At 48.8% G+C, this 8798-nt stretch overlaps 1 protein-coding gene across 4 annotated transcripts in view; it reads right to left on the bottom strand.

The window, feature by feature from the left end:
- The window catches only part of LRRC3B (leucine rich repeat containing 3B), a 99690-nt gene extending 93614 nt beyond the window's left edge, over window positions 1–6076 (bottom strand). For 2 of the 4 annotated variants that reach the window (XM_069088248.1, XM_069088249.1), the window contains exons 1-2: window positions 5973–6076; window positions 1100–1232 (exon numbers count right to left, since the gene is read on the bottom strand). The gene's annotated coding sequence lies outside the window, so the exon portion shown is untranslated. The remainder of the gene's footprint in view (window positions 1–1099; window positions 1233–5972) is intronic. The other 2 variants (XM_069088247.1, XM_069088250.1) reach the window with 1 other exon arrangement.
- Window positions 6077–8798: the final 2722 nt, after the last annotated feature.

Here is an 8798-nt window from a genome sequence, read left to right as displayed (position 1 = left end):
TTACAGCTATTATCTCATGTTCTTCCCATAACAATACTTCGAGATAGGTGCTATAATTATTCCCATTTCATCAGTGAGGAAATGGAAGCAAACAAAGGTTAGGTGAAGCTGCCCAGGATCATGTAACTAGTAAGTATTTAAGGATTAATTTGAACTCAGATCTTTCTTACTCCAGGTCTAACATTCTATCCACTCTGCCACCTAGAAGGGGCCTTGGAAGAATATCTAGTTCAATTCTCTTCTTTTACAAATTCAAAACCTGAGACCAAGAGTTGATGTATCTCATCCGTGGTGATACTATACATAATGAACAATAGAAGAGGAAGGATTCAAACTCAAATCTTCTGACTCCAGATAGATTTCTGTCTGCTATTCAAGGTTCATAGACTGAGAGCTGGGAAAAGACCTAGTGGCACTTAATAAATGCTTATGGAATTGAATTCTGGTCTTAGCCATACCCAACTGTATCAAAGGATAATCCATTTATTTAGAGCTGAAAGAAACTATAGAGATTATTGAAACTAACTGATTCATTTTGCAGATGAGAGAAATGAGTCCCAGAGATTTGCATAGGGTCATTTAACTACTAAATGTCTGAGGTGAGAGCAGAACCTATGTCTTACTGATTCCAAGTCCAGTGCTCTATCCTCTACCCCACTTAATATGATTAATTTCGGGTCAGCCTTGGTTGCCTGTCTTACCTAGGAGAGGTGGGGAGTGTCCTGATAGGGAAGGAAGTCTGTAATCAGATGTCCCCAGATTTAAAATCTGTTGGCATGAATTCCAATTGGTGTCTTATCAACAGGACTCCGCAACTAGTTATTCCTAAATTCTCCACTCCCATCACACACAGAAAAAATAGGGAACTCCTACCTTAGGCTATTTCAGAACAAGGAATGGGGATAATTCTTCTAATCAATATAAAATGATCCAAGTAGCTATTTTCCTTTATCTTGGCCCTTTCATATTAGAAATTTTTTTTAAATGAGGCTTTTAATTCCCCTCTCTGGCAGCACTTCTCTGCACAGGCAGCAGAAATGAAAACCACAGGCACCTGGCCCAACCACCTCCCACACTCTCCTCCTGGAGCCCAGCTTACCTATATGTTGGGTTGGCTCCAATGGAAGAAGTCCAGTCCTGTAGCTGGAAAACTACATCATTTCTATAAGGGTCTAAACAAAACCCATAGAAATTATACAGTGGGTCCTTATTTCTTTGGTCCCAGAAGACACCTGAGGACACAAATATTCCCTATGAGATATTTTGGGTAACTCGCTTCCTCTCAGGCCTCACCTGTAGAATTAGAGGGTTAGTTTAATTAGATGGCCTCTGGGGTCCCTGCCAGCTCCTGGATGAAGGATCTTAGGACGTGAATGATTGGCATAAAACTGTATTTGGAGAAAACTTCCTCCAAACTCAGAAGAGTTCTTCCTTCTTTCAACACTTAACCTTTGGAGGCATCCTCACCTCACCTTTGTCTCAACTTTTTCTTGAGGTCAGAGAAAGCAGGGTTGAATATAATTATTTAAAAATCTATATTCTTGGGGCTGCTAGATGGCTCTGTGAATAGAGCACTGGCCCTGGAGTCAGGAGGACCTGATTTCAAATCCCACCTCAGACATTTAACACTTACTAGATGTGTGATCCTGGGCAAGTTGCTTAACCCCCATTGGCCTGCCCCCCTCCTATATATATATATTCTCAAATGAATCTTGGTCTGTAAATTGTGAATTGAGCCATTTCTCATGTAGATTTAGACCCTTTCCCTACCCAACAACAACAAAAGTGGGAGAAGGCAATGGAAAGAGTGCAAACTTGGAGAGTCACTGGACCTGTTTCAAACGCACCTGCCACTTTCTAGCTGCGTAACTTTGGGTAAGTCATTTAACTTCCATGTGTCTCAGTTTCCTCATCTGTAAAATGAAGGAATTGAATTAGATGTCCTCTGGTCCATTTTAGTACTAGATCTAAGATGCTGTAATGCTAAAAAAAAAAAAAAAGCAGGGGGCCGGGGAAAGCAGAGATTATTCTTCATTTAAGGTAAGGAGTATGTGACATAGACATAAAGCCTTTCTAGGTTTTTGTACTAGGATATTACTCCTCAATTTTTGCTGATTATATACACTATTATTTTTCAAATGCAGTTTCACAAATTCTTGAGAGATTTTTTTCAAGGCTTAGGCTTTCCTTCTTATCCTGGCCAAACCATTTATATTAGTGAAATTGCCTGAATAATAGTTTGCCCTTAAAAAATAGCTTCCATTGTGTTTTTAAATGTTGAAAAACGCAGCATTTCTAAACATAAATATATTCTGAGAAGTAGCAAAGGAGCAAGAGTCAGTGAATGGAATGTGGACTTAAGGCTGGCCAGGTCACTAACAAGTTGTGAATACAAATCATGATGGTCTGAGGGTCCTTAGCTGTAAACTGTGAAAGGGAGAGTCTAGATGCCTTCTGCAGAGGGTCCTTTCTAGATATAAAAGTGAAATTCTATGCTGCACCCAACCAAGCATGCTCAAGGGGGAGAGGGAGAGCTAGATTGCCAGATAGGCATTGTTTGGGGGTTTGCTACTGCCTCTGGGCCCCCTCCCTCGGGCCCATGTTCCTGACCACCCCATCCTCCCTCTCCCAAGCAACAGGCTCTGCAAAGGAAGCAAAGAGGCTTTGAGAAAAAAGCACTGGACTTGGGAGTTCCATTCTCTCTGCTTTTCCTACCCACTCCCTTTTCTCACACACAAAAAGGGGGGAGTCAGTCTGATGCAGGGGAATGTGGGCTGAATTTAAGACTCAGAGCACCTAGATGTGTCTCTTTACTGTGGGAACTTGGGCAAGTCGTGTAACTCCTCAGCCTCAGTTTCCTCATCTGAAAATTGGAGAGGAGAGAATGAACTTCATAGGGTGTATTTTGAGGATCAAATGAGATAACAGATGCTAAGCTCTTTGCAAATTTTTTAAAGTATTATATAAATGTCAGCTATTACCATTATTGTCATAGTAAGGAAGTGCAGTGGACAGACCGTTTGGAGCTTGGAGTCTGAATCAGAGAATTTCAGAGTTAGCAGGGACCTCAGAGGCCATTTAGGCTAACTAGCCCATGTCTACCCAAAATCCTCTACACCATCCCCACTAAGTGTTCAAGTAGTTTGTGCTTAAAGGCTCAGCAACATTGGTTGAAAGTACTCCAGTACTCATACCACCTCTGATACTTATCGATTGATTGACCAATCATGATTTTACCTCCCCGATCTTGTTTCCTTATCTATAAAAGGGGGACAAAGAAACCAGAAGGATTTAATCTCAGGATTGTTTGTGAAGATCAAATAAATTAATTATATCAAATGCTTTATAAACAAGGCAGTAGAACCTGGATTCCCAGTTAAACTCCCCACCACACCCCCCCCCTTACTAGTTGTATGGTCCTTTGCAAGTCTATTAAACTGCTCTTCAACTGGATTTTCTTGTCTACACAATGAAGGAGTTGGCCTTCCTAGTATCTAAGGCCCCTTCTAGCTCTAAAGGAATCTACTTTCATAAATCAGCTGTGGTCTGGGAATGTCCTCACAGGCAGAATGGGGTGGCTATTTTCAGGATGACTAAAGCCAAAATTCAATCAGTCATCATTCATTAAATGCCTACTACGTAGCAGGCACTGTCCTAGGTGCTAGAAAGTATTAGCAGCTTATACCACCAGTTAACCTATTCAAGGATAATAGATAAAAAAAAAAAAAACAGTAAAGGCAGATGGCTGAGCAGGTGAAAAATGGAGGTTTAAGCAAATATCTAACTCAGGCCTTACTTAGTTCCTGCCTTTTCTTCAAATTATCTAGGCAATTTAGAATCAAGCCTGGATGGGAGGGCCTCAAGATGGTACACAGAAACCCCGACAGAACAGATCAGGTTTATATGTGCAGGGAATACATTGGGAGAAGACACAGCAAACGGGAATTCCCCTTTCCCCACTTCTTGGGTCTCCTGGAGCTCACAGCATCTCTGGCAGCCAAGCAGCATGAACATGTCTAGGCAATCAAATGTAAGGAAATCACTTTCAGGGGTTCTCCCTGGGACGAAGGGAGGGCAACCACGGAATTCCTCTTAGGAGGCCTAGGGGATGTGACTTCTCTTCGAGGAGGGCCAGGGGCGTGTTGGCGTGGGGCCAGGAAAGGAGGAGGGGAGAGGAGGAGAGGTTTCCCCAGCCCTGGTTTCCCCTCGAGGTAATGGAAGTGGGAACGAGAGTGAACTCATAGGGGTCAGCCTGTGCAGGGCTCTGAAACCAAAACGAAACCCTGAGGGGTGAGAGATGCACACAGCCCCAACCTCTCCCGAACACCAATCATTTCCCACCTCCAAAAAAAACCTTCCAACACCTTACTAGACCGGGCTTGGGGGAGGGAGGGAGGTGAGCCTCCCCTGGGCAGCTGTGCCCCTCCAGGGGTGTGCGCCTACTTCTGTTCCGGGGAGGGGAGGGTTAAGCCCGGTGTTTCCCCGCCCCGGGGAGCCTAGCTCCAGGCTGCAGCTCGGGAACCCGAGCCCCGGAGGGGCCCCTGGTAGAGGGGGGCAGGTGGTAGACTCGGCGGGCAGCAGGCAGGAGGAGGAGGGGCGACTAAAGCTTTTCCTGCGGCAGCCTGGGCCACCGCCTGGTGCTATTCGTGCCTCTTATTCCAAGGTAGCCAGAGGCGGAGGAGAAGGAGGAAGAGAAAGAGGAGGAGGAAGAAGACAAGAAGGAGGAGAAGAGCCGGGCCGCGCCTTTTCCAATCTCAACCTGCAGCATCTTTCTCCCTACCTCCTGGTAGCAACCTGCAACTAGCGGCGGGCGACAAAGTGGAGAAGTCCCCAGAAAACCCCTCCTTCCCCTCAGTCTTGGAGGAATTGCTTTCCTCGCCATTCAACCTCCCTCCCCCCCCACACACACACACTCCTTTTCTCGACCATCCCACCTTTTACCCTCCAGGCTCAGATCACTGCCTCTTGTAGCCCCTCTCTCCACTTCAGAATGCAGATCAGGATAAGCCCCAGCCAAAAACAGCAGACAAGCTGCTTTCTCCAGAAACATGCTGGAGCTACATAGCTCTCCCAGACTAGAGGCTTTCCCTTTCCCTTCTGCCTCTCCCTTCACCCAGGTATGGTCCTCTTCAGGACAGATGCAGAGGGACAACGGTGAGGTATCTAACTGTAGCCCACTCCCTAGCCCCCCGCCCGCAGAGTCTCAGATTCCTTCCTCCTCGAGCCCCGCCCCAGGTGCTGGAGAACTTCCTACCCCCACCCAACCTTATCCTAGTCCTAGGAGCTCGGAACTCCGCGTTTCCTTCTCCTCAGCCTGCAGAGCTGGGTAAAGCACCTGGAGCACGGGGAGGGGATTGGGAACCCTGACAAGAGCCGTGGGTGGGTGGGTGGGTAGGGGGATTGGGAGACTACGGAACGAGCTGGAAAGGTGTGCAGGGTGTAGAAGTGGGAGCTCTCCAAGAGGACTAGGGGTGCTTTAAAATGTAAAGCACTATGATGTTTAGTCAATGAAAGGCAAGGCTTGTTTCCATGTATAATCACCCCACGCACTCACACCATCTCCACCTCTAACACCACAAGCATCATTCCCACCTCTCGCCTTATTCCTGAGGGGCTATCCCCCACTCCTTTAAACAGAGGCATTATCGCCTCTCTCCAAAGCACTTCTCTGGCTCCTTGGGGTCTAAAATTCGACTACTCTTAATTCCTCTATTTGCTTCACAGACCCCATCCTCCAACGATTTACACACACACACACACACACACACACACACACACACACACACACTTAGGCCCGCACACTTCTGATTCTACTGCCCTCCCCCCTTTCCCCGCATACTAAGCGCCCCAGATCCCTCCCATTCCTCCCCCTTGACACTGGTCAGCACCTTTACTTGGGCTGCTACCCAAGACTCACCCAAGCCCGCTTGCCCCCCGCCCAGCTCCAGTCTCTCCAAACCCCAAGCACTTACCCCACCCCCCCTGATTTGTATTCTCGCAGTTGCCGGTGCACACATCAGCCCTAGTCCAGGCTCGGAGACTCAGCCGGCCAGCCTCTACAACTTGGCTAACCAATAAATATCGGGGAAGGGGGGAGGTTGGACTTCCCTTGGCCCAGCCCCCCATGCCGGGTCCTGGCCGATCTCGGCCGAGGGGCTGCTTCCCAATCCCTGGCCGCCTCCTTCTTCCCTCCCACTCTCCTTCCTTCTTTTTCCATTCCCTCCCCCTCGGCCCCACCTCTCGGATTCTATTTTCTCTTCAGTATTATTTTGTTTTGCTCAGTCCCAAATGCAGACCTCGAGACGCCCTGCGGAGTTGAGCCTCCCCGCACTACACACGCCAGGGGGGGAGGAATGCCTGCTGTCTGGGGGAGGGGGGAGGAGACCACAGTGAAACTCACCAGGTAACTTCAAAGGAAGGGGGCCCCCGGCACCCGCAGCTCAGCCCAAAAGTTCAGCGAGTTCGCCCGGCCCCCACACAGCCTCGACAGTGAGCTCGCTCCGCTGCACCCCCCGCCCCCCTTCCCCGCCATGCCCAAGCCGGTATCCATCTAGGAGACATGGAGAGAACGCCAGCCACACTTGGCCATCCTTGCCCGCAGGATGGCGAGCCCGCCGTGGGGGCGCACTCGAGGAGTCGGGCCGGGCGCAGGGAAAAGCAACAGGCGGCTGGATCTTACCTTGCGCCAGCACGGTGCCAGGCTAGCTGCTCCATCGGAGCGGCGCCTTGGAGAGGAGGTGGGGGAGGAGGGGAGGAGGGCGCGCTGGAGAGGGGGCACGGGGGAGGGGGTGTGTGTGGTGCGCGTGTGCGCCTGTGTGTCTGTGACTGCGTGGACGTGTGTGTGCGTGTGTGTGCAAGAAATGGGGGGAGGGGGTAGGCGCGTGCAATGGCTGCTGCCCGCCAGCCAGCCAGTCCACTGCGCCCAGGCTAGGCAGCTGAGGTTGTGGGGCCGCGGCTAGCCTCTCCTCCTTCTGCCGCCGCGGCCGAGGGCCGGCGATGAGCGCTAGAACCGCAGAAGCATCTCGGCAGGCTGCGGAGCTGGGAGGAGGCTCCCAGGATCGCTCCTTCCAGCTACCACGGGCTCCCTGAGCGCGCTCTGCCTTCTCCTTGGTCCTGTAGCTGGGCTGCTGCTGCTGCTGCTTGCTGCTGCTGCTCCTGCTGCTGCTGCTGCTTGCTGCTGTTTGGTGCTGCTGCTGCAGAATCCCAACCCAGAGAGACGACTAGAAGGAGGAGACAAAGACAGAGGAGAGGGTAGCTTTCCTCGAGCAGAAGCTCTCCTCTGGATCGCTAGCGGGAGCCTCTTCCAACCTGGGGCAGGGATTGAGGGAGAAGGGGGTTAGGCAAGGCTGAAGAGTCATTCCTGTATTGGCCTGAGCTTTCTGCGCCCATTTCCCTGGGTGGGGGCCGGCTAGAGGACCAAGGAGAGGGGGGGTGGGGGAGGGGGTGGGGTGGGGGGGGGGGTGGGCGGACGGAGGGGGGGGGGGGGGGGAGGTGGGTAGGGGGAGCTGGTGGTGATCATGAGAAGGGGATGGATATTCCTTCCGAGAAGAGGGAAGTGAGAAAACTGCCCGAAGAGTATTAGGTCTTTCCATTCCACTCTCTGCTCCCCCATTTTCCTTTTTAAAGGAAGGACGCAGTAAATAGCAAAGACCTATAAAGGAGAGTTGGTGGTCTAATGTTCGCCACCCGATAAAGTGCCTCTAATTCCTCCTTTAGAGAAGGGGGGAGGGGGCATCAAGTGTGCTCACTCTCCACCTTTTCCCCTGTTCGGAGGAACTATTAAGATCAGCCTGTCAGAATCATAATCATATTAATAATAATAATAAATATTTATGTAGTGTTCTAATATTTGCAAATTGATTTACATATATTAACTAATTTGAAAGACTTAGAGGGGAAATGGAAAAATAAGGTAGTGCATATGAGGGAGAAACGTGTGTTCTGGATCCAATCCAAGCTCTAGCCTGGATTGACCCTTCTTTGAGGTTCACAATAGTCCAGCAGCATCTCTAGAGCACAAAGTTTGGGGTTTGATTTGGTTGCTCACTTACCTTACTAAGCCTTATGATTAATCCCATCTTTTCCTCTAAGATGACCACGTGATACTAGCTAGGTTCAGATGAAATGTATCCTGAGGTTTCACCCCCACCCACATAAAAATGGATTTTCTTTTGAAACTTTAAAGGCAAAGATAAATGATTAGTCGCTGTGGTGTTCCTATTTCTTATGTTGAATTATAAAGGTTCAGTAAAATAAATAAATAAATAATCCAGCTAGTTTCCTACCTCCAAGGACAAGTGATTGAATAGATCTAGTATTTAAGGGACCTTGGGAAGAACTTTGATCAGTCTGGTTAAAATGATGCCACCTTCTCCATGAATCCCTCCCCCAACTTCTAATGCCTCCCTAATTACTTATAACTTTGGATGCATTGTTTGCATAGGATTGTGATACACTATAATCTTCCTTGATAGAATGTCAGCTCCTTGTTGCCTATACCCCCAGTACCTAGTGCCTAAAACAAGCTTTTTGATTTATTGGTGGTAGTTCATTCAAAGTCCTTTAATTCTGACTTAACTATCTAATGCCAAGTCTTAACTCCTTCCATAATTTCATAAGGTCTCCTGGGGTCTATGGGAATTTCTCTGCTGCTCCCTCCCGTTTCTCACTATGCTTCAAGTCCAGAGCTACCACAAACAAGAAATGTTGAGAGCCATACATAAACAAGGGCAGTATATTCAGCAGCCAAGCACCTCATGCAAAGCCATTCCAGGTGGAGAGGGACCAAAAATCTATCA

The sequence above is a fragment of the Petaurus breviceps genome, unplaced genomic scaffold (assembly GCF_028583685.1).
Source record: "Petaurus breviceps papuanus isolate PSGF00001 unplaced genomic scaffold, PetGlider_PUasm1.0 185, whole genome shotgun sequence".
NCBI classification, from domain to species: Eukaryota; Metazoa; Chordata; class Mammalia; order Diprotodontia; family Petauridae; genus Petaurus; species Petaurus breviceps.
The sequence above is the reverse complement of the archived record's forward strand: the minus strand, read 5'-3'. Positions and strand labels throughout refer to the sequence as shown.